The sequence below is a fragment of the Oryx dammah genome, unplaced genomic scaffold, assembly GCF_014754425.2.
Source record: "Oryx dammah isolate SB20612 unplaced genomic scaffold, SCBI_Odam_1.1 HiC_scaffold_11, whole genome shotgun sequence".
NCBI classification, from domain to species: Eukaryota; Metazoa; Chordata; class Mammalia; order Artiodactyla; family Bovidae; genus Oryx; species Oryx dammah.
Genome location: NW_024070195.1, coordinates 7456765 through 7481814, shown reverse-complemented (window position 1 = coordinate 7481814; position 25050 = coordinate 7456765). Strand labels below are relative to the sequence as shown.

Below are 25050 nucleotides of genomic sequence, written 5' to 3'. Positions count from 1 at the left end.
CACACACACACACACACACACACACACACACACACACACACACACACTGTGTTAAGCCTTTTCCTCAAATAGGAGCCCATTTAATTCACACAACTTTCTTTCAATAACAACTACAATCCTGACTTTTTTTTCCAAATTTAAAAAATATTCAGAAAATTTAAGTGATTTACCTGGGGCCACTGAACTCATAAGTGGGACAGTATTTAAATCCAAGGCTGATTCGCTCTTTGTTGTCTTATATTACAGTAAGTGCAGAACTTTCGGTTCGATCTGGTTTCATAATTCACCAGGCAATCAAAAAGGATGTCACTTTGCTTGATTAACATAGCGAAGTGAGAATTCTCACTTAAAAAAATCCAAAACCCCCATCTGCCTGCTAATAAGCCAAAGCACTACTTAAGAAAATGAAGCTATTTGAGACAACTGACTGAGCTAGACGTTACTGAAATAAAAAGGCAGAGTATTGAAAGTGTCTTTTATCTGGAGCCAAATACATGTATCAAATAAATAGCTTTTTGAGGTTTTGTTAGCCAAGCTAGTAGTTTTCCTACATCTATCCCATGCTTCCTACCTCTTTGGGGTACCATTTGCCCACATAGAAGTAAAGTTAGGTTTCTTCCAAATAGTTGTGATGGTGATGCCCAGCACTTGTGAGCTTGCTAAACAGCCATATGGGGTTTTGGTACTTTTGGAAGCAGACAGCTTGATAATGTACATCCTATCCATCAGTTAATTAGCAAGGCAGATACTATACAACACAGAACATAAAATAGTTGCGTACCTTCACAATTAGGGGTTTCTTTTGACCCTGTTCCTTGACTTTTGGCCAATCAGGTAACCTGAATCCTTTAACGTGAAAGGGCTAGGGTCAAAAAAGGTGGGATGAGAGTGAAAAAGAGAGCAAAAAAGGCAACCTTCCCTGGGTTAGACACAGACTCTTCTGTGATTTTCTTAATTTAACTGGAAAATCTCTCAAGAGAGCCATTTCTAGTGAAAATGTTGGTGTCAGCAAAACCAGCGTTGGGTACTCCCAGTGGGGTCATCCCCAAACTTCCAGGCTCCTTTTCATGTCTGATCCACATCCAGTGTGCTCATGACTGCCTCTCGTCCCTCTCCCCCAGTCTGCGACCCTTACTTGGGACATTTTCTGTCCTCAATATTAAAGTCTCCTGGTCTGTGGCCTCAAGGAATGCTCTCTGTTAATTTTCTAAATACTGGTACAAAAGAGTACAGAAATGACTGTTACTGGGTTAATTTGTTAATACTTCCTACATTTTAACAGTGTCCTTGCATGACAACTCAAATGAGTAAATAAAAATACCCAGAAACCACCACTGTGGCAGCCAAAGTGATGATGGGTAGTCAAACCGGACAGTGGTCTTGTTGCCTCCACATGGGGCTGGGCCTGGCCTTAAAAGGAACCAGAATTGTCCCTTTTTTTTCTTCCCGCACTCTAAGAATTACTGCTGTACAAAACCAGTGTTATGCTTTCCTGAAAGGGGCTTTCATTTCACAGCACCATTTAAGTTTGAGCTCTGGAATATTCTTCCTGTTGCCATTAGCGTTGCTGCCCTGGGTTTTATGAGTAATATTTGTCAAATTAAGAAATACCACTCTCCCCTTTGACACAGTGCAGTTCTAAAACCTTTATGTTTCAAGTCTTTGGTCTCCTTCCAGCCTAACCCCTCTAGTTCATTATAGACTTGCCACTACAGTAAGACCGTTCAAAGCTGATCATCATCTTTAATTGACATTTTTCTATCCTTGCTGTATATTCAAACCAAACAGTAACATCAGTGAAATGCCTACATCCACCATGGTCAGGCTGCCTTATTTAAAGTAGATCAATCCAACTGTTTTATTGCTAAGCATTCTCCGGTCTTCATGAAAGAAGGGAAAGAAACAACAAAGTATTCCACCAGGTTCTGCCAGGAAAACATTAATGCCTCAGGCATTATCTAAATGCCTGCTAAAGATAGAACCAGAAAAGACAGATTTAAACAGCAGGAGGAGGACTCAGTAACTCAGAAAACAGTTAGATCCTAAGCTGGGGTGTCTGGAGAACTTATTTCTCTGGAAATCAACCTACATCATTCAGGTTTCTCAAAGGTGAAAATATCAGAGAACCTCTCCCTCCCCGACCAGAGGCCCTCTGCATTTGAAAATACCACCTGATTATTGAGCATGTGTATATAAGCACCTTATAAACTACCAAGGACTGCATAAATATCAATATCTGTTATCATGTAAGACTCTCTGTCCATGATCACAGAGCTTTAGAACTGAAAAGCCTTCATTGACACTAGTGGTGATTTCAAAACTATCTGTTCGTATGAGATAGGCCTTATCTTGGCTCTTTAAATTGGAGTAAATACCAAATCCAGCTACCTAGTTATTTAACGTGCTGTCATTTATTCATCTGAAAAAATAATGAAGTAGTGACCATATGGATAGCACCATGATGGATATTTGACAAGAGTTTTGACTTCCGGCACCCTTAAATCTTGTTGAGCCTGGTCTACATGCGCAAAGCTGAGCTAATAGAGGTAACAGTGAGATAACAGTAGATACTAATACCTAGGTTGTATTATGCAGCGGCATGTGATAACTGTCAAGTGGAGAACGTAGATGGGAGGGCTGCTGTGCCCTGTATGTCCCAGCCCAGCTGAGGGTCATGACTGGGCAACCTGGAAAGCCTTTGAACCCTGTCTGAGAGCTTGCTGGGGAAGCAAAATGTCAAGGAAGTGAAACTCCAATTCTTCCAGTTTCCTCCTCATTTACAGCATGCAAGACATTGTCCATCACTGAATTCAAGCTCAGTTTCAGATTTTTCTCTCCCACCCGTAAGCTTGGTGTGAAACTGTTGGGCTGCTAGGTAGAGGCAGGTGAGTCCTGATGAGTATAGAAGGTCGCCTGTGGGAATATCAGTATCAAACGGCCACCCTTTGTCCTCAACATTACAAGCCCCTCACCCATGCCTCCCTGGTTCCTCACCTCAGCCCTTCTGGGCAGCGGAGACCCACAATCTAGGTTTCTCTGGATAGCTCAGTGGTTTTCAGCCTTTAGGAAACAGAACCCTTTGTGAATCTGAGGAAGTCTATGAACTCTTTCCCAAGGAAAGCACAAATAACCACAAAATTTTGTGCAGAGTTGTAGAAGGCTCATAGACCCTCAAAGTTCCATTTATGGACCTCAGATGAAAATCTCCTGATATAACTGAGCATATACTTGAAAAGTGGGCCCCCAGGTGAGTTCAAGTAAAATTAAGAATTATTCATGGGCAGACAAGAGAAATATTAGATATGATTCCTAACCTCAAGAAGCTTATGGTTTATCTATATGTATGTTCCTACCTATCCTTTTAACCTGTTCTAAGTAGAGCCTGTGCTCCGCAGCATCTTTGGTAGAATGTTTGCTGCAGTTAAAAAACAACTGCCTCTTCTCCAGTATTATTCCCCAGAAAGTCCAAGTCTGAAAAGAAAGAGGGTGTCCTATGACAGCCTCTACCTCCCATCTACCTCTCTCTCCATAAGATATAGGACAATACCAGAGCATGTTCTGCCAATAAAGCAGTGTCCCAGCCCATGTCACTCATAGGATGGTAAGTGAGATCCTTTGGAGGCTTAGTCTGAGTGTGTGGATGTGCTGTGCTGGTGTTCAGTATAGACCTTGAATGTAGAATCATCAGGATTCACTGAATTGTGGCAAAAAAGGGAGACAAGATTATTAGCTTAAGACATATAGCAGGTAAGATAGTAGGGGAGGTGCAAGGGTTGTGGAGGACACGTGTTTTGTTTGGACATGTTTGGGATGCTAATTGGTCAACAAAGTTTAGATGCCGAATAAGCAGCTGGATGTATAAGCCTGGGAGAGGGCGGCAATTTCTGAGTTGGTTACATAAATTTGATTGTCTTCATTATAAAAATTGCTTTAAAATTAAATAAAATCACCTACAAAATAAGTATGGTTAGAGAAGATACCCCAGGACTAAGCCTTAGGACATTCCAACTTTCAGTACTTGTGAGGAAAAGCAAGAGAATTCAACAGAAGAGGTGGAGGAGATGTCGATGAATTAGGAGGAAATCCGGTGCAGCTTCGTCTCCTGGAAGGCAGGTATAAAAATATCTCCAGAAAGAAGAAAGATTCTGTGTCAAAAGTTGCTGAGAGGTCAAGTAAGAACGTCAAGGAACACGATCACTGGATTTGCAGGAGGGATCTCTGGTGACTTGCAGGAGAGAAGTTTGATCCAGGGGGCCAAGGAGAGCTTTGGTAGTGCTCTATGTATTACTTTCCTGCTGCTGCTGTAACAAGTTAACACAAACTTAATGACTTAAAACAGTATGAATTACTATTTTACAGTTCTAGAGGTCAGAAGTTCAAGGGGCTTCCCTTGTGGCTCAGTTGGTAAAGAATCTGCCTGCAGTGCAGGAGACCTGAGTTAGATTCCCTGCGTGGAAAAGATCCCCTGGAGAAGGAGATGGCAACCCATTCCAGACCTTTTGCCTGGAGAATCCCATGGACAGGGGAGCCTGGCAGGCTACAGTCCGTGGGGTTGCAAGAGCTGGGTATGACTTAGCGACTAAATCACATGTTCAAAATGGGTCTTAGATGGGATAAACTCAAGGTGTCAGCAGCAGCGCTCCTCTGGAAGCTCTAGAGCAGAGTCTGTTTCCATGCCTTGCCCGTCTACAGCTGCCGGCGTTCCTCGGTCCATGGTCTCCTCCTCCCTCACATCCGTTGCACCATCAAATTCTTAAACCTTCTCTGAACATTTTGTACTCTAGACCAAGTCCACATTAGAAAAAGAAGCCGTGACTGCCAACAATGGCCAGAGAAGGGTGCTGGGAAGTAACCTTTCGTTTGACTCTGCAGAGGGAAGAGCGGCTCTAGCTAAGCCAGTGACTGGATGTGTCGATGCTATAACCACGGGAAAGGCCCCTTTTCAGGGCCTTGTCCTAAATCTCCTGGGCAAGAGTGAAACTAGAATCATTCATCACACCTTGATATTGACTTGTGTGTTCTTTCAGGTTTGATCACTACAGTGTTATTTATAAGTTGTCCTCTTGCTTTAAAATACCTTATTCTTTCCATTTACCTCCTAATCTAAGGTAGATTAGGCTCTCCGACAGGACTAGAGAAACACTGTGAAGTTAAATAAATGCTTAAAGCTCAGCAGTGAAATCAGAAGCTAAGCTGGGATTAGAAGGCAGAGTGAGTTGAGTAAGGACAATAAAGCCATCTTGCCCTTTAGGAAGTCTTAAGGTAAACAGAGGAGATTCTGATAATGAACTTCCAAAGGATTACCAGTCCACTTAAAGTTTTATATAACTAGAACCAAGCAATCACAGTGCCTGCCTTCTTTATCACTTGAGAGCAGGAACCAGAATGGTGAAAGTATATCTTTTTTTTTTTTTTTTTTAATCTCAATTCAGAGAACTTCCAACGTGTGCTAAAGAGTAGCTTTCTTTTAAAATTCTATTATCCAGTGATACTCTATCAAGGGGCTGCCTTTTAAATAGAAGAACACCAGTAGAAAATACATCCCAATTTCAAAATCAAGGTCAAAGATTATTAATGATCAAAAATTATACATATCTTCTAAGAAGTTACTGGGAATTTGAATAACTGAAATCATTTTGTGCCCTTGAGGGTTTGCTAGCAGTTTTCCCCTCCTGTGTGATGTAATTAATCCCTACTTCTATGACAACCATGTGCAATACCACCAAGAGGATGCTAGAGAATAACCAGGATGGAGAAACTCACAATAGAAGATCCTAAACCTCCCTGAAATTCCAAGACAAATAAATAGAATCTAAGTAGGTTCAGTTCAGTTCAGTTCAGTTGCTCAGTCGTTTTCGACTCTTTGCGACCCCATGGACTGCAGCAAGCCAGGCTTCCCTGCCCAACACCAATTCCCAGAGCTTACTCAAACTCATGTGCATTGAGTTGGTGATGCCATTCAACCATCTCATCCTCTGTCAACCCCTTCTCCTCCCTCCTTCAACCTTTCCCAGCATCAGGGTCTTTTCAAACGAGTCAGTTCTTTGCATCAGGTGGCCAAAGGATTGGAGTTTCAGCTTCAGCATCAGTCCTTCCAATGAATACTCAGAAGTGATCTCCTTTAGGATGGACTGCTTGGATCTCCTTACTGTCCAAGGGACTCTCAAGAGTCTTCTACAACAACATAGTTCAAAAACATCTATTCTTCAGCACTCAGCTTTCTTTACAGTCTGACTCTCACATCCATACATGACTACTAGCAAAACTAAAGTTTTGACTAGACAAACCTAAGTGTAAGGGAGCGTTAAAGTCCCATGATCTCAGAACAGAAGTGAAAATGCCCACAAGCAGCCTCGTGGAAGGTGGGAGAGCCTTCTCTGATAGATCTGAATGGACATCCCCTTCCTAATTAGGGAGCCAGCGCAGAAAAGCCCCTTCATGCTTCTAGCCGCTTCGTAACCCAACAGCAGACACTGACAGCTGCTGAGTCCTGCCCCTGAACAGGAAGCTGCTGCCAGACTCTCAGCCAGCGCCCACGCCTCTTTCCCTGGTCTCTTTATCTTCTCTGCCTACAGAGCAGTCACTCATGCCTTGACTGGGAATTGAGCCTCTCCGAGTCCTCGAATCTGACTCTCACCTCCAGGTCGTACTCTCGTCTCCAGGAGATGATATCTATGAGCTTCCTTGCTGACTCAGTGGTAAAGATTTAACCTGCCAGGGCAGGAGATGCTGATTCCATCCCTGGGTCGGAAAGGTCCCCTGGAAGAGGAAATAGCAAGCCACTGCAGTATTCTCGCCTGGGAAATCCCATGAACAGAGAGGCCTGGTGGGCTACAGTCCATGGGGTTGCAAAATGTCACACAGGACTTAGCAACTAAACCACCACCACCACAAGATGATTTCTATAGAGAATTACCCAGTCTATTTGATGGTGATTCCACTTGCCCACATATTATACACCGATCACATGGTTTCTTAGCTCTCACATGCTTATATTCAAAGTTTTGAATTCCCAGCCCTGCCCTCTGTCCCTCCCAACCCAATGGACACATTCATTTATATATAGGTACTTGCTTGCCAGCTGCTTCCTAAATCTCAACAGCTCTTCCAACCCACCGTAACTTACTTACCAGCTTCAGCCCTTTTCTATCACCTTCATGTACTCACTAGACTCATTTATTTTCTCTAAAAGTTTATATTTAGAGCCAAGCCGAAAAGGAGTGAGAACATGGAGACGAGAATGAGCTCTTTCTCTAGGGACCTAGGGAGTTTGTGAGTGTTGAGTCTCGTGAGACGGGGTGACTGCCAGAACCTATGAGAGTATGAGCAAAAGGTTTGCTCAAAGAGAAGATCCTGCTCTTATGCTCAGTGATTCTACACTGACTGCTGGATGTATGTGCACCGTCTTTTAATACTGGTCTGATAGCCAATATGGCCCAGAGGCCGCTAAAGAGCATCTCCATTATTACAAAAACCTATAGGCAGGTAGTACCCACTCCACCTAGTCACTCAGAGAATCAGCTATCTAATTATGAATGTCTAATAACAGAATAAAAACCTGACATTAGAAACAAGGCTGCTGATCAGGAGCAAGAGGGCATGGCCACTGATTGCTTGAAAATACTGGTTTTGCTATTGTTTTAGGACATGTGACTAACAGACAATAATGTAGTGATATTTCCCTTTTTACCCAATTCGTGCTTGACATTCTTTTGTAGCAGTGATTGGCAGAGCTACTAAAATACGTAACCTATCAAACAGTATTTAATAAAAGTCTTTTGTCTCCATTCAACCTAGGGAGTTTAGTTTCAGGCTTATATGTGGGAACATTTTAAATGAATATGCATACTTTTTTTGACATATTTTAAAATACTTTGCGAACCTAATCATGTCAGAGTTAGTGGCATTAAAATATCACGGCGATCACAGAAATTGTAAGCTTAGCAAAAAAGTGCTTAAGAAATATTTGTTGAATGATACTTGACAACTGGAATATTTAAGATGCATATCCAATGGGAATGACACTTAATATCTTTTGAGACAGTGACTTTTAGAGCATGGTATATATAGTCTAAGACAACTCCAGGTACAGATCATCAGGAAATGTGCCATCTGGTGAACCAAACTCTACCTTCACAAAAGTCCTTTCACATCAGTTAAGGTTCTTCTTGGGCTAAAAAGTTAGAATGGATAAATATTAGGAAGAAAGGTGTTAGACTTTGATCCCTAAACCTTGGTTGGGAATGAATGGAAGCAGAAGGTCTTGGCTCTGGGTCTCAGTTGCAGAAATGGTCGATCTCAGATCAACAAGTTTTCTACAAGTTAAAGTTTGATTTAATGTAAAGATTTTACTTAGGTACCAGAAAATCTCAGTTCTAGCCCCATTTCTGGGATTGTCTTGCTGTGTGGTGTTTGGAAAAGCTAATAGACTTACGTTGGGTATTAATTCCTTAAAATAGTGTGTTTACTCTTCTTAATCCTCCCTGATGCTATTGTTGTTCAGTCGCTAGGTTGTGTCCAACTCTTTGTGACCCCATGGACTGCAGCACACCAGGCTTCCCTGTCCTTTACTATCTCCCAGAGTTTGTTCAAACTCATGTTCATTGAGTTGGTGATGCCATTCAACCATCTCATCCTCTGTCTCCCCCTTCTCCTCTTGCCCTCAATCTTTTCCAGCATCAGGGTCTTATCCAATGTGTCAGCTCTTCAAATCAAGTGGCCAAAGTATTAGAGTTTCAGCTTCAGCATCAGTCCTTCCAAGGAATATTCAGGGTTCATTTCCTTTAGGATTGACTAGTTTGATCTCTTTGCTGTCCAAGGGACTCTCAAGAGTCTTCTCCAGCATCACAGTTTGAAAGCATCAATTCTTTGGCACTCAGTTTTCTTTATGGTCCTACTCTCACATCCGTACATGATTATGGGAAAAACCATAGCTTTGTTGACAAAGGTGATGCTATTAGGAGCAAATAAAATAATATGTGTGCAACATAAAATGCTATCAGGTATATGTAGCAACCTATGCCAAACTGTTGTGAATTTGGAATCATAGTCCCCCACTTCTCCATCCTCTGTGTAGCAAGGGGTAAGCTTGGAACCACACGCCAGCTCCTAGAATCCCTTTCTCCATATGGTTCCAGGCAAGAGTCAGTCAATGAGAGGCACACCCATGAGATGTAAAAGTGGAGATGTAAAATAAGGAAGCCATTTTTATCTAATGTTCGTCGAGAACAGGTGTGCAGATGTGAGGTTAGCATCAGCTCCTGGACAAGCACCCAGGAATCGCAGGCTTTTATCCTCAGCGGCTAAGTTCAAGGGAGGCAGTGCCCAGAGACTGCTGAGATTTGCTGCAGCTTCTTGGCCAGCTCCCTTGATCGTTATCTTGTAGTGGAAGTCTCTGTGACTTTTACCGCTTTACCCTTTCCAATAACTGCCAAAGCCTCTGGAACCTTCATGCTTGGAAACCCTCAATGGGCTCCCTGTTCCTGCGGGATCCTGACTGATAATGAGAGTGAATTCCTGCATCTTTCCAAATCATGCCCTCAACCCTTAACAAGAGGAGAGAGTCATTCATCCAAAGGAAACAAGGTCCTGAGTGACGGCAGTTTCTGGCTACAGGGAGCAAGAGTAGCTTGAAGCAAATACACGCACACGCACACGCACACGCACACGCGTGCTCACACACGCACGCACACAAACTTTACAAGACACCTCAAATGTCAAACAAAATATTTTAAAAATGTTAGTAAACATTTGACTTACAAGAAAATAATGGAAGTTCCCCAAAGCTAAAATAAAATAGAAGAGGAGCTAAGGAAGAGTGATGTGCAGGCAATATTTGAAGAGAGAATCACTCATTATTTCTTGGAATTTATGAGAAACTAATCCTCAGATTCAAAAAGTGCAATTTAAAAAAAGACACACACAAGACACAGAGCATCCATCTCTTGTATGACATCACAGACACCTTAGACAAAAAGATCCTAGAAGTAGCCAGACTAATAAAATGCATCTTCCCAACAGAGAACACTGCTACACTGATAGCTGATTTCTCGATATCAACAAAGAAGCCAGAAGAGGTGGAATCATAGCTTCAAAATATCAAAGAAAAAAATGGCCAACCTATTTCCTCACTGAAAGTATCTTCTGAAACAGGGACAAAGTAAAGATGTGTTTAGACACACCAAAACAGACCTTACCACCTGCAGACCTATAGTAACGGAAAATGCTAAAGGTTATACTGCAGGAAGATAGAAAATGGCCTCAAAAGGGAAGTGTGAGATACCAAAAGTGATGACAAGTAACATGTTCAGTTTATGGTGATTTTAAAAAGAATGAACTAAAATCCTAGATGAAAATAGGGTAAGTTGAGAGAGAGCTGATTAGAAGTAAGTTATGCCCCTCCTCAATTGCTGGAGGGGAGGGCTAGAAATAATAATTTATATTAGCCATTACCACATTAAATAAGCATGTTTTAATGTCTAGAATGGGCTTACCTGGAGGTTCCGAGGGTAAAACAATCTGCCTGCAACTCAGGAGACCCAGGTTTGATCCTGAGTCCAGAAGGTCCCTTGAAGAAGGGAATGTCTACCCACTCCAGTATTCTTGCCTGGAGAATCCCAGGGACAGAGGAGCCAGGTGGGCTACAGTCCGTGGGGTCGCAAAGAGTTGGACACAATTGAGTGCCTAACACTTTCACTACACTAATGTCTAGGTTCAGTTCAGTTCAGTTAAGTTACTCAGTCATGTCCGACTCTTTTTGACCCTATGAATCACAGCCCGACAGGCCTCCCTGTCCAACACCAACTTCCGGAGTTCACTCAAACTTACGTCCATCGAGTCCATGATACCATCCAGCCATCTCATCCTTGGTCATTGCCTTCTCCTCCTGCCCCCAGTCCCTCCCAGCATCAGGGTCTTTTCCAATGAGTCGACTCTTCGCATGAGGTGGCCAAAGAATCGGAGTTTCAGCTTCAGGATGAGTCCTTCCAATGAACACCCAGGACTGATCTCCTTTATAATGGTCTGGTTGGATCTCCTTGCAGTCCAAGGGACTCTCAAGAGTCTTCTCCAACACCACAGTTCAAAAGCATCAAATCTTCAGTGCTCAGCTTTCTTCACAGTCCAACTCTCACATCCATACATGACCACTGGGAAAACCATAGCCTTAACTAGATGGACTAGATGGCAAAGTAATGTCTCTGCTTTTGAATATGCTGTCTAGGTTGGTCATAACTTTCCTTCAAAGGAGTAAGTGTCTTTTAGCCACATAGAAATGGAGTGTATGAATTCTACATCAGAAGAAAGGGAAAAAATGAATAGGAAAAAAACTGATGAAAATTCAAATCCATAGTGAGAGGCGAGACAAGCATGGGAACAGGACCCGGTGTAAGGTAGATTTAAAGGAAAGACCTGTTCTGCAGGATTAAATTCCCATGCCCCCAGAAGCATTTCTACTGTAGTGTTCTTGAAGGCACAGATCTCTAAATTATGTAACCGACTCCTAACTGAGCTATTCCAGTTAATAATGGAGTCAGATATGCTGGGGGGTGGGGATGGGTGCCATGGCATTATGGGAAGGTCAGAATATATTTGAAAGGGAAACACAAAGTTTCTGCAGTACTCATTTTAAAGGGGTAGACAAAAGCAAAGAAAGAATTAACGATTAAATCACCCTTTTTGTTCATCTATTTATTAGGGACAAGAGCCCCATTCCCTCAGGCTTATTCCACAGGCTGCTATTTAATAATACTGAATTGTGATTATAGATGAATTTGGTGGTGTGTTCTCCTTTCTACTTCTGGCAACTGTCCCTGGAGAGGACGTCCTGAGAGTTTCCTGGCAATTAAGAAAAGGCTCTTGATCCTAAAGTGATCTCTGGAGGTGATCAAATTGCCTGCCTTTCATACTAGGCAATGTAACAAGCACAAGTTTGTTATTATTTTTTTTTTAATATTCTGGTACATGCTGTGTATTTGTTCGTATATAATTCAAGTTTCAGGATTGGGTTTTAAAGTCCCAAGATTGCCTGATTTACCTTCCTGTTAATGTCAACAGGAGAGTTCTGCACACACATGTGCAGAATCATCTAGACCTACTAGTGAGTGGCGGGGAGAAATGCGTGTCCTACTTGTTAACTGGGATTTCTCCCACTGAGAGAGCTAACTGGAAACCAAGCTCTCAGCTCTCCCCTGAAGCTGCCCAGTGCCCCCACATGGAGACTTTATCAACAGAGGCCTGTGTGCGTGCTAAACCCGTCAGTCGTGTCCAACTCTTTGCGACCTCATGGACTGCAGCCCACCAGGCTCGTCTGTCTGTGGGATTCTCCAAGCAAGAATACTGGAGTGGGTTGCAGTGCCCTCCTCCAGGGGAATCTTCCCAACCCAGGAATGGAACCCACGTCTCTTGTGTCTCCTGCATTGGCAGGCGGGTTCTTTACCTCTAGTGCCACGTGGGAAGCTCTCTGGGGGCTATGAAAGAAAGAAAGTGAAAATGAAGTCACTTAGTCATGTCCAACTCTTTGCGACCTCATGGACTGTAGCCTCCCAGGCTCCTCCGTCCATGGAATTTTCCAAGCAAGAATACTGGAGTGGGTTGCCATTGCCTTCTTCAGGGGATCTTCCCGACATAGGAATTGAACCCGGGTCTCCCTCATTGCAGGCAGACTTACCGGGGGCTGTGGGGTTGGCTAATTAGGAGTCTCTTTCAGGAATAGATACTACTATTCCAGCCACACATACTAGAAGCAGGCGTGCCTTTCCAAACAGCAGCGCCCGAGAGCACTGCCCCAGACCCACACGTGCTCCCTATACATTCTGCTAATCCCTCTTACTCTGCTCGCCAAGTGTCCCCACGCCGCCAAACCCAGGGCTCCTGCATCTGCCCCCACCTTAGTTACCTCTCAGCAGCGTTCAGCCTACTGCACTTCTCCTTCCCTGAAACTGCTTTTTTTGGCTTTACTGACAGCAGACCGACTAGTTTTCCTCCTACCTCAGTCTCTGACATGCCTTCTGCCTGCCCTAACGATGGTGTTCTTTAAGGCAAACGCCCTGGTGTCCACCTCACTCCTCATCTAGACCTCCAAACTGGTCTTCCTGCTTCCATCCTCAACCCTCTCCGTAGAGCAACGCAATAAACAGGAAATTGTGTCTCTCTCCTAGTGCCTGCAAAGGCTTTCCATTATACTTAGAATAAAGCTCGAACTTCTCCTGGGCCCGGCTGAATGTTCTAGACTCTGATGGAGCCTGTCACCCCTGACCCTGTGTTACAGCGGTTTCAGCTCTGCTTTGTTCCTGCCTTTGTCAGAGCTCTTTCCCACACGAGGGTCTCTGCATACGCTGTCCCCCGTCCCTGGAATGTTCTCTGTCCACTCTTCCATGCCTTGCACTTATCATATAAATCCCAGCTTAAAAACAACCTCTTCAGAGTGCCCTTCCTGGACTGCATTATGGAAAAGCAAGCGCCTTCCTCCACTTTCCTTCCAATGCGTAGATTCCTGTTTGTTTCTTTAGCTCACTTACCATGACTGGAATCTATGTGGTTGTTTAGTTGTTTACGGAAAATCTTGCTGATTAAACTGTAAGGTCTACAAGGGCAGGGCTCATATTTGTCTACACTTACTCCTAGCACCTCGTACAGCACACGGCCTGGGGTAGACAGGTCATGAATTCGGCTGCACCAAAGAATGAACGGAGTTTTTCCCCTCTTGCCCTGGCGGCTCCTCTGTGCTCTTGACTGACCCCAGAGTTCCTCCTCTGGTACAGGGTGAGGTGCGTGGGGCCAAAGGGCATTGAAGGCAGAGAAAAAGCCTTTAGCAGCCCTGCCTTCAGAGTCTGTGACTGATACTATATGCTTGAAACTTTGAGGTGTTCTTTTGTACAGAAAGTTATAAGTGACGAAAATTCTAGAGATTATTGGTACCTTGAAATATCTCTGGTGCTTTTAGTTGTTTTATCTGAGATATAGGACTGGTTTATGCTCAAAGAGTTGTACAGAGTCATAGTAATGACATATCTTTTATTAAAACAGTTGATATTTGTTCTAATTTGGACTGAACTGTGGCTCAAAAACAGTTCTGGAGAAACCATTTCCAGGCTTACACTTTCCTCTGCTATCACCATTCTCAGCTGTTAGTTAGGTAACTGAGTATTCATGTAGCCAAAGAGAGTTCAAAAAAAACCATTAAATCAAGGAGGAAGGGTGGCAAAGGCTGAACTTAAGAAGAGGGATGAAGAAATGACCACGGTGGTAATCAGATGAAAGAAAAGCGGTCAAAGGGAAGAGGAGAAGAATCAATTGCAAAAATAGCCTCTTTATTTATTTATTTATTTATTTATTTATTTATTTATTTATTTTTTAAACTCTGTGAAAGTGTGTGAAAGGTCAGTTTCCCCTTCCTCTTTCTGGCTGGGCTAGCCCTGGCTCTGAGACAGATTCTTGATAAGATCCAACCAAGGGTTCTTGTTAATGGGCAGAAGCTAGTAAGTAATGGGGTGCATTAGTATATGTGAAAAGTAAGCCCAGTAGTGTGGAATTCCACCAAGAGAAAAAGAACAACAACTTAGGTGGCTTCATGGAACCTAATGTTTTAAGAATCCATCATAATGAAGAGCCTTATGTTGAGGGCAGAACAGAAAGTGGAAGAAAAAAAAAAAAAAAAGGAAGGCCTCATAAAGGCAAGGGAGATTTTAGCATTTCACTTCCTTTACTGAGAACAGAGTTTACCAGTGAAAATTCAGATCTGAAAGCTATAAAAACTAAACAGAAACAAAACAAAAACCTTTGTGCTATTTTCCCCCTGAGTTTGGAAACCAGAAAATGCAAAATCATTTCAGAGGGGCATCCTGGAGAGCTCAGCTAGCACAAACTGGTTGGAAATAAAAGCTTGTGTGTTTAGAGCATCTCTCTCCAAACACATCTAGGAACTCAGAAAAGCTGCATTTTACTATTCCATGGTAGGAGGGAATTTTGTGACCTTTTGAAAAACTTTGTTTTGTTTTTCCTAAGAAGACCACAATAAGGAAGTCAGCCACATTTCTTGGCAATGGGACACTATTTCAGTCCCCCAGGCTGGCATTCCTGGGAGTAGAGAGGGCTCTGAACAAGCGGACTTGTCATCAGCTTGTCCCACACGCAGGCTCCCAAATTTTACACTTACATACATGTCTAGATTTCCACCCACTCCTGGGGGTTTGTAGAACAGAAGGCCATGGCAGCCACAGAAGCATCTTTATGTTAACCTTCTCCCAGACGCAGGGGCTCCAAGGTCCAAGCCTAACAATACTATGAAGAGGAGGTTGAAACCCAAAGATGCAGGAAACTGGACCGGAAACATGGGAGTCAGCCTAGGAAGAAGAAGGAGCAACGGGAACATGGTGTCAGGCAAGCTCCTCTCTGCTCACCACGCGTTCTCAGCCCTAAAGCCAGGGGCGCTATACCTTTCCTTGGCGTTGGGCCACATCTTTTTCTCAAAATACTCTCTGCCTTTACCTTACTGCCGGACTGTCTGACACTCATTTTCAACTACCTTTGCAAGATGGACTTCTTCTGTCCATCACTTAAATCAGGGATTTTCAACTGGGATTGCTTTTGCTCTCCAGGGAGCACATGGCGATATGTGGAGACAGTTGTGACTGTCACAACCAGGGCTGGGGGTCGGGGGTGCTCCTGGCTTCTAGCGAGTTGAAGCAAGGGCCGTGCCACACCTCCTACAAGGCAGAGTCAGCCCTCCGTGACCAGGTATTATCTCTTCTTCAACATCAGTGGTTCAGAGATTGAGAAACCCTGGCTTTCACAGTGTTTACTTCTAGATTCCTTATTATTATTCTCACTCTCACGCTTTCTTTGGGTTATCTCATCAATTACCACTAAAAAATCATCCTCACTCTGATGGCTTACACAGCTCTATCTCCAGCTAGCTTTCTCTTCTGAGCACCAAACTTGTGTATCTACTATCCTACCAGGCTTCTTCCGTTTGCTATCCTATAAAGATCCCTTTTGTTTTCACTGTTGGGCTTTTTGATGCTCAGCAAGAAAAATAATTGTTCATAACTGAAAAAGTAGTCTGTGATTATAGTTATCTGCTTTTAATAAAACAGAATGAAGATTGACTGTTATTTTGAGATAACAAAACACAGCTTAGTGACTGTCTATGAGATGTTAAGACACAGACTGTCTTGACACTCCTTTTCTAGGATGCCTCAAAAGCTGTTTGAGAGAAACCCTTGAGTCTCTTAGTCTCTCTGTGATGAATTCTTACCTAGTGTGTGAAGGAGAAGCAGGTGGTCTTTGCGGTGAATGACAACTTGTTCTCTTTGGATATGGAGTTCAAGGGCTCAACCCAGTGCCGCCTGCTGCTGCTTAATGCTGTCAAAGCCTCCGTGACAGAGAACCTGCCCAGGTCTGTGTGCAACCTGTAGTGTTAGAGTCAGGGTAAGTTGAAATTCATCAGTATCTTTGTGAGTTCCAAGACCATATCTTCTGGACCTTTTAATGGCCTGGAATGCTGAAACATCTCTGCTGCTCACAGGTGGTTGATGGATATCAGATGAGGGCATTTTCCAAGCAAACTTTTCTTTTGCTTCCAGACCCCATTCCAATCCATCTCTTTCCTATACGGGGGAGACACAGTGAACTCATGTACCCGCCTCATACAGACTAACTTACAGGCTAACCCTCAATCAACCACTTACATACATTTAGGAAAATCCTCAGTGAGCAACCACCATTCTTGCCAAACAGTGGATGAGTCCTTTTAGGAATACCCTGATGGGTTAGCAAGGAGAGCCGGAGGCAGGAAAGAGACAGTGTGGAAATGGTCCACCACAGGATCCACCACCTGGAGAGTTTGGAACTTTGCCCCCAGTGCCTGCGCTTACCCGGTGCTCTCCCGATTCACTGCTGTCTCCCAGGGAAGCCAGCTGCCTCCACATCGAGACCTTTAGCGACACGGGGAGGAGAGAGTCGTCAAGAGGACGGGACAGTGTCCTGAGAGACGGGGGCTCTAAAGCAAGGGTGGATTCTTGCGCTTCCCAAACTCTCTCTTTCTTGAAAAGAACAGTCTCCTTCCTCCAACTTGGAGCAGCTTTCTAGAGAGCTGCCCATCTGTCTATGTCTTAAAAACAAGTCTCCATGTGTGCTCTGTGGAGCCAGGCACAGCAGCATGGAGGAAACATGGATTACAGATGGACAGAGAGGAGGGGGTACAAGGAGGACAGTGGACAAAACCTGGCGAGTTTCCATCTGGGCCAGTCTTAGAATGGAGGGCCCCAGCCAGCGGGCCCCAGAAAAAAAGAGTCTGCTGGCTCAACACCTCCTGACTTCCTGCGGGGCTGCAGGGAGGGTGACCCGTCTTTATTGAGTCTATAGTTTAGTTGACATCATGTGGGCACCCAGAGGTTGTTCCCAGGAGTCGCAATTTCTTACAGGTGCTCCTGTGACTCACAACCTACCCGTTTTCAGGATTTGGAGTGCCATCTATAGCTTCCCTGGTGGCTCAGTGGTAAAGAATCTGCCTGCAATGCAGTAGGTACAGAAGACGCATGTTCGATCCCTGGGTGGGGCAGATCCCTTGGATGAAGGCATGGCAACCCACTCCAGTGTTCTTGCCTGGAGAATCCCATGGACAGAGGAGCCTGGCAGAATGCAGTCCATAGGGTTGCAAAGAGTCGGATGTGACTAAAGCAACTCAGCATGCATGCACACACTATAGCCATGACAGAGGGTAAAGGTGGCCAGTCTGAAGTGGGGTTGACTCTGTGGCCCCACTAACCACGGGCACAGCCTGATCTGTAGCTGCCAAGGCCAGCTGCGTCTAGCCTGTGGCTGTTGTCCTCTCGCTCCGGAACAGTGACTGTCTTCCCAGGCTATGCAGAAGAACCCTTCTTTCTCTTCTGTCCCACTCTGCTGATTCACTGATTCAAGCATTAATGTCACAGGTATTCAGTGGCCAGAGAGGTTAAGCCCCATGTTAGACAGTGGAGGTCACCTGGAGACAGCCCTCAGCCTCGAGTCGTTTCCATCTATGGAAGGCCTGGCTAGAATTGGGCAAGTGAGATAGTGTGATGCTGTGATGCAGGTGAGCAGAGGGGGAATCCAGCCCTGCCAAGGAGGGCACCTGCTAGAGGTTCTGTTCTGCCCTGGAGGCCGTGATACCTACCCTGAGCCCTACAAGGGGAGAAGGTGGAGGGGCTGAGGAAGGAGAGACATAAATGTGTGTAATGTACCAGGGGTGAGGACGGGGACCGTGGGTGGAGGGCAGTGTAGGCGAGGGGAAAGGGCTGGGTGAAGGTCGTAGGACAGGGCTGGCGCAGGGCAAGGAAGTCAGATGGGGCAGGCAACCGGATCACGGGGAGCTTTGCAGTCCATATTAGGGGGTTAATTCTTCTTTGTAACACACAGGTTCCAATGAAGAAAATCAGTCAAAAAGTATGTATTGATCAGAGGATAAAAGGGAGTCCTGAAAAAAAAAAAAATAGGAAGTGAGAACTTTGACCTTAAATTGTTTATAATCTAATTGAGAATAGAAGAAAAATACATGAAATTAACAGTGTGAAAAATGAAAACTGAATATAATTAAGCACAGAAGAGCCTAATGTAAACCAAAAGAGCTGCAGGAAGAGCAGGGGAGAGTCTGCATCTCATGCAGAAGCAGGATGTGTCAGGGGTGTGACACGCCTGTGACTTGGGCCCCAGAGGTGGCAGAAAGCGCTGGGCGCTCAGCTCTGAGAGGCAGGATGGTTTCTGTGGTGAGGCTGCTTATTTGCAATAAAAGAATGTCAGCACCGCCACTGACTCTGAATTCCTGCAAGCCTTTAGATCTCTGCAGCATCATACCTACACTCTAGGGTCTAAACAGAGAAAGAAACACTGGCTGTTGTCAGACTCACAGAGTGAAAGCCAATAAAGGCACTCGTGGCGCAGATGCTATTTCTGGAGTCCCTCTATCGCTCTGATCCTCAGAAGCCTAGGTAATCGTACAGTGTTATCCCCTTACTGGCAGAATCCCCTTCAAAGTATGTTTTATAATTTTGCTTCCAGATTGTATCAGATTGTATCATTTTAGGGTACTGAGGTCTCTGAAATGTTCTGCTATGGGGACACTGGGGAGACCAGTGCACTATTACTTCGGTCAGTCAGTTCACTCGCTCAGTCGTGTCCGACTCTTTGCGACCCCACGGACTGCAGCACACCAGGCTTCCTTGTCCATCACCAACTCCCAGAGCTTGCTCAAACTCATGTCCATCGAGTTGGATGGTGATGCCATCCAACCATCTCATCCTCTGTCGTCCCCTTCTCTTGCCTTCAATCTTTCCCAGCATCAGGGTCTTTTCAAATGAGTCAGTTCTTCGCATCGGCTTCAACATCAGTCCTTCCAATCTATATTCAGGGCTGATTTCCTTTAGGATTGACTGATTTGATTTCCTTGCAGTCCAAGGGACTCTCAAGAGTCTTCAACACCACAGTTCAAAGATATCAATTCTTCGGCACTCAGCTTTCTTTATGGTCCAATTCTCACATCCATACATGACTACTGGAAAACCATAGCTTTGACTAGACAGACCTTTGCCTAGTGGCAAAGTAATGTCTCTGCTTTTTAATATGTTGTCTAGGTTTCTCATAGTTTTTCTTCCAAGGAGCAAGCGTCTTATAATTTCATGTCTGCAGTCACCATCTGCAGTGATTTTGGAGCCCGAGAAAATAAAGTCTATCACTGTTTCCATTGTTTCCCCACCTATTTGCCATGAAGTGATGACATGAAGATGCCATGATCTTAGTTTTCTGAATGTTGAGCTTTAAGCCAGCTTTTTTCACTCTCCTCTTTCATCTTCATCAAGAGGCTCTTTAGTTTCTCTTTATAATAAAATGCAACAGAAAAAAAGTTCTTTGAGGCCGAATTACTGGTGGAAAAGCTTAATTTCCCCTAGACAAGGAACTGTATACGTTCTCTCTCTTTTCATTCTGGCTCTGGAATGGAACTGCTAAGTCTGAATCTCGACCACAGCAGTCCAGCAAACCTCTGGCAGCCGCGTTCCTGTTTCACTCTCTTCCTGGGTCCTCATGACCGTTCGCATCTCTTGTTAATGTGTGTGCTTTTGGTTGGGAGGCATCTCAAAGGTGTGTGGTCTGATTGAGAGGGAAGAATTGAAAAAAGAGGTCGATGAGAAGAGGGAGGAGTTCTAGAGAAGGAAACAGAATGGAACATGATAATGAAGAGCTGGGGTTGAGTGGAAGCCTGTGGAGATACTGTGGGAAATGCGAGAGACAGATGAGGTCAGAGGAGTGGACGGTAGACTAAGGCAACAGACAGCCACAGAAGTAACGCGAAACTTGCCTTAAAGAGGCTTGGTCTGATTGCAGTGTTGAGTATGTACCAAAATAGGAGAAAGTGAGCGAGGTGATACTGGGGAAGATAAAAGGAATAGGCGGCCATGGGAAGCATCGAGGGAGAAAGTGAATCGAGTTTGGATTGAGAAGGAAAAGAAATGAGTCACTGATTACAGCTGGTGTCTGGGATGTTATTATTCCTGAAAAGAGTCAGCTTGGAGAAAGGGGTTTGGGTGCTTTGGAGAGGCAGGGACAGAGAGGAGGAGAACAGGAAGAGGCAGGCATATTCCTGACTGCAGGGTCCTAAGAGCCCAGATCTTTCTTTTGTCTCATCCTTAACTGGATAGACTCTAAATGGGCACTTCTTCACCAGGCTGGACACCATCAGAGCCAACTAGCTTCCTATTAAAAGAAGAATGCTGCTTTAAAATGTTGACTAAACTACTTATTAACCCAAAGGACAATAGCGTAGTAAGTAAAAAATCACTTAGAAAGTTTAGAAGATTCAGAAAGTTATCTTTTAACCATAAAAGATCCAGAAAGTGGTTATCATTTAACTACCTGCTCAAGTCACATACAAGTTCATAAATAATGGCATGCTTTTCTTCCTCAGCCCAATGGAGCATTCATTTAGCTTTCCAGGTCAGTAAGACTATTCACATCGCTCCCAACATTTCATTAGGAATATTTTTAAACATAAAGCACAGCTGAAAGACTTTTATAGAGAACACTTGTAACCTGCCTGTTAGGTCCTACTATTAATAGTTTACTGTATTTGCTTTGTCATAAATCTGTATCTATCTATCCACCAACTCATCTTATTTTTGGTGCAGTTCAGTTCAGTTTAGTCGGTCAGTCGTGTCCAACTCTTTGCGACCCCATGAACCGCAGCACACCAGGCCTCCCTGTCCATCATCAACTCCCAGAGTCCACCCAAACCCATGTCCATTGTGTCAGTGATGCCATCCAACCCTCTCATCCTCTGTTGTCCCCAATCAGAGTAAACTGCAAACATTACTACTCTTCTGCAATAAATAAAACTATTGTTTTTAAACTTCTATTCTCTGACTTTTTACCCAACTGGGCTGTGTCAGCCCACCTAGGTAGACTCTGAAGATCAAAGAGAAGCATTTAGCTCTTTCTGTGGATGGCTTATCTTCCCAGTCCCTCATACCCAAGCATTGACTCTTTAATTATAGTGGTGCCTAATCTGTGTCCTTGAGTTCCTAGAAAGTAAAAAAAAGGGAATTTTTACAAATCCAGTTATCTTTCATAAACTCTCGTACTTGAGATGGAAAAGACTCCTGGTGGAATTGTGAAAAAAAGTCCCTCAGATAAATAAGTAATCTAACCTATGTCTACATACCTAGATTACCATCCATGCAGCAAAATGGCACCTTTAGTAACACAAGAGCCACAGAGAATACAGATGGTCTTTGCTTTTGGATACAAAATATTCCCAGAAAGACCATCACCCCTGTCCCAAACTGTGGGATTTAGAGGCAGAAACTGCAGTGAGAGAAGCTGGTGAGGAGTGAGGTCAAGTTTTCTAGCTGGCAAATGGATATTATCAAAGCCAGAGATTGCCTTACTAAGATTGACAAAGCAACCATTTACTGTGTGTGTTTCACCATGTGTAGTTTTCAAGCTTAAGGAACATGATCTGCCATTGTAATAACAAGCCCGGGTACAATGGTGTTCTATTAAGATTTGTTTTGCCTCCATTCTCATGTCTATTGTTTTATTTATGTTTATGTTTTAATTGATGTTTTGACCATGTGTTTGCCCTGAGGAGATTTTGTGAAGGCTTCCATTTTGAAACACATTTTAAAAACAATATATTTAATATACAGTAAGCAAAAATATTCTTGTGTATGTATCCAGAAGTAAAATCTTACTGGTACACTAAAACTTCATTTTAAATGTCTATCCATTAGTATGATAAACAAACCAAAGATGTGATCTTAGAGACTCGAGAGAAAGAACCTCAGTTTGGGGAGAGCCAATAGAAGGAACTAATTCTCAGATCCAAGTGTTGCCGAACAGAGAGGAAGGAGGGAGAAGACTGGAGCAAATGTGAACTGGGCAATGTTACATCAGCTCAGGACTAGGAACAAGCACACTGAGGAAAAAGCCTCTCAATGACCAGTCTGAGAAGGTGGAGGCTGGCGTATTTATATTGGTCAACTCAACCTAAGAGCTGGTGTCATAAGGAAATGAAATAGAGGAAAGAGGCAGAGAACTGACTTTAAAATGTTATTGTCTGATTTTTAAAATGTCTTGGCTCTCTGGGTTTCTTTCACTGAAAACAATTAAGTGCTCTTGGACCGCCAAGAATCTTGGAGATAAGAGACTGGCTATCCTAGCCTTCCAAAGCAGGGAGATTTGTTGCCTCTCTGAGTAATCTGAGTGATCAAGACTTGTGTCTTTCTTAATAGTCAGGCAAATGCATCCTGTTTTAATTTGAGCCTCAGACACAGGGAAGCTATTTAGAGCAGCTATTTGTCTACAATGAAGTTAGTAAAAATAAGTGCTCATTACTTTCTGTGTTGCCATTCATATAACCTTACAGGAATTCTCCACAGGCTGGCAAATTTTAGTATTTATCTGCAAGGCTATTTTGCAGCCATGGACTCTGAAGTGCAATTATTATATGAATAAATCAATCTTTCATGCTTATATTTCTGTCTCCAAGATGTTCAGATGGAAGTGGGTATCACACAAAGGATAGAAAGGACAGGTGTAACTTAGAAAAAGATGAAAAAAAAGAACAACACTTACCTTTTAACCAATGCTCTTGGAATGAGGTGTTTAAATAAAAATCAACCGAAATGATGGCTCAGTTGATGAGGAAAGATAGCTTCCTCCCATCCCCTCTGTTTACGCATACTATTGTTTCAGACCATGATGTTTTGTTTACTTCGGAAGGAAATATTTTACCCCCTCTGAGATAATTAATTTTTGTCAGCTTCACTGTTTATAAGGGAAACTGAGAAACTGTTAATTGAAATACAGAATGAGTCACTGTTTTCAGTAATTTTTGGCAGCATTCTAATTTGTGTCAATCCCAGCCTAATTATTAGATTTTTTGGGAGCAGAAAGCATATTTGATTTTTCTCTTACTAAATTTTTCTCCTGTTTTTTCAAAAATATGTACTGCCTGACAAAGGTTCTGTAATTTATGTCAACCTGAGGTGAAATGCCAGTACCTCTGGAATACCAAGAGGTTTATGGCGTCACACCTGGCTCTTCACAGTAGCTCAATATTTAGAAAGCTCACAGAATACAATCTTCCTCTTTTCCACATTCCTACCCCTCAGCCCTGACCAAACGTGATTCTTTTAAAGACCTCTTAGCTGGTATTAAGCCACAGTATATGGCCCATCACTAATGACATCACTGAAGTAAACTTCCCAGAAGCCATCAGGGAGAACTCATTTGGAAATCCAGTTGAATGTCACTTGCAAAGGGCAGGCTCCTAGAAGAGGCGACCAGTCACGCATTCCTGAGTTATTTGTCGTAAAAGCATTAATCACGGTGAACTCATTTGCTCCCCATGCAAACACACCACACTGTAGTTCCAAGCGATCATTAACGTAGAGAACAGAAGCTGCTGACTGTGGGCAGGGATAATAAACTCTGTCAGATCAGGGGCCAGTATAATGGGACAGTTAATGGTTCCTAATAGAAGTCGGACCTTCCTGATGGAGTGAAGGCGGAGCCGAGAGGCAGGCAGCTCTCCTGGGCAGACAGCCCCATCTCTGGCCTGCTGGAGGATGAAAGGGGCATCAGTGTCGGTCGCAGAGTATTGCTAGGGCTCTGAGGTGGCCATCGCTGGGAGCATGGGCAGCAGCTATGGGTTGGGGAGGCACCCGTGGAGACGCAACCACACTCCAGGCGGTCGCTGGCCGCAGGCAAGGTTGCCGTTGGACATCCCAGAACCTTGAACTCACCCCACTCCACACTGGGTCACCATTGACAGGGGGGAGGGCAATCACAGGGACACTGGCACAGCCGGGCACGGGGGCATGTGACGCGCCTCTGTGACACTCCTAAGCCCCGGCCACTGCCGTGACTGACGTGCTGGCACGGCTGTGCGGGGCTCAGCAGTGGGGCTCGGACAGAGCTGGCGGATGCCTCTACTGACGCCAGAGGCTCCCTAGAGCTGAGGGACTGGGGAGCAGGGACGGAGGAGGGATGCTCGCTCTAAACGCAAACGTGTAGAGTACGAACGCTGCGGGATGCTTGCCAATAAGCACAGAGCACCGCAGAGGGACTGAATAAATGCGTTTAACAGATGAAAGGACGTCGCCAAGTAGACTTCAGTCACCTTTCCCAGATGAGTTCCCAGAAACCAGAGCAGAGTGGGACACGGCAGTCTTTGTGCCAGAAAACACCACCCATCCTCGATTATGTCGTTTAGCAAAACCTAGTGTTCAAGAGTTGGAAGATGTGAGAAAACAGAGGGTTATAAAGAAGGAAGTGAAGCAGGGAAGGCGCCGGGAGAGGACAGAGTTTTCAGAGGAGCCTCTCCCTGCTCCCCGCCCCCCCCGCCCAGCACCCGTCACCGTCAGCAGGACCGTCCCACGGAGCCAGGTGCCCTGCAGCGGGCGGAGACGGGCTGATGGCTTCTGGCCTCTCCGCCACAGAGGCAACGAACACGCGCCGAGAGTGCTAGACTCCGGGCACCGGGTCTAAATGCAGCGGCACTGGGGGAGCCAAGCGAGC

General features: G+C 44.3%; 1 protein-coding gene across 1 annotated transcript in view; it reads left to right on the top strand.

Annotated features, from left to right (window-relative positions):
- LOC120869926 (androgen dependent TFPI regulating protein) overlaps positions 1-25050 on the top strand; it is a 92751-nt gene that overhangs the window by 40830 nt on the left and 26871 nt on the right. The window lies entirely within an intron of this gene.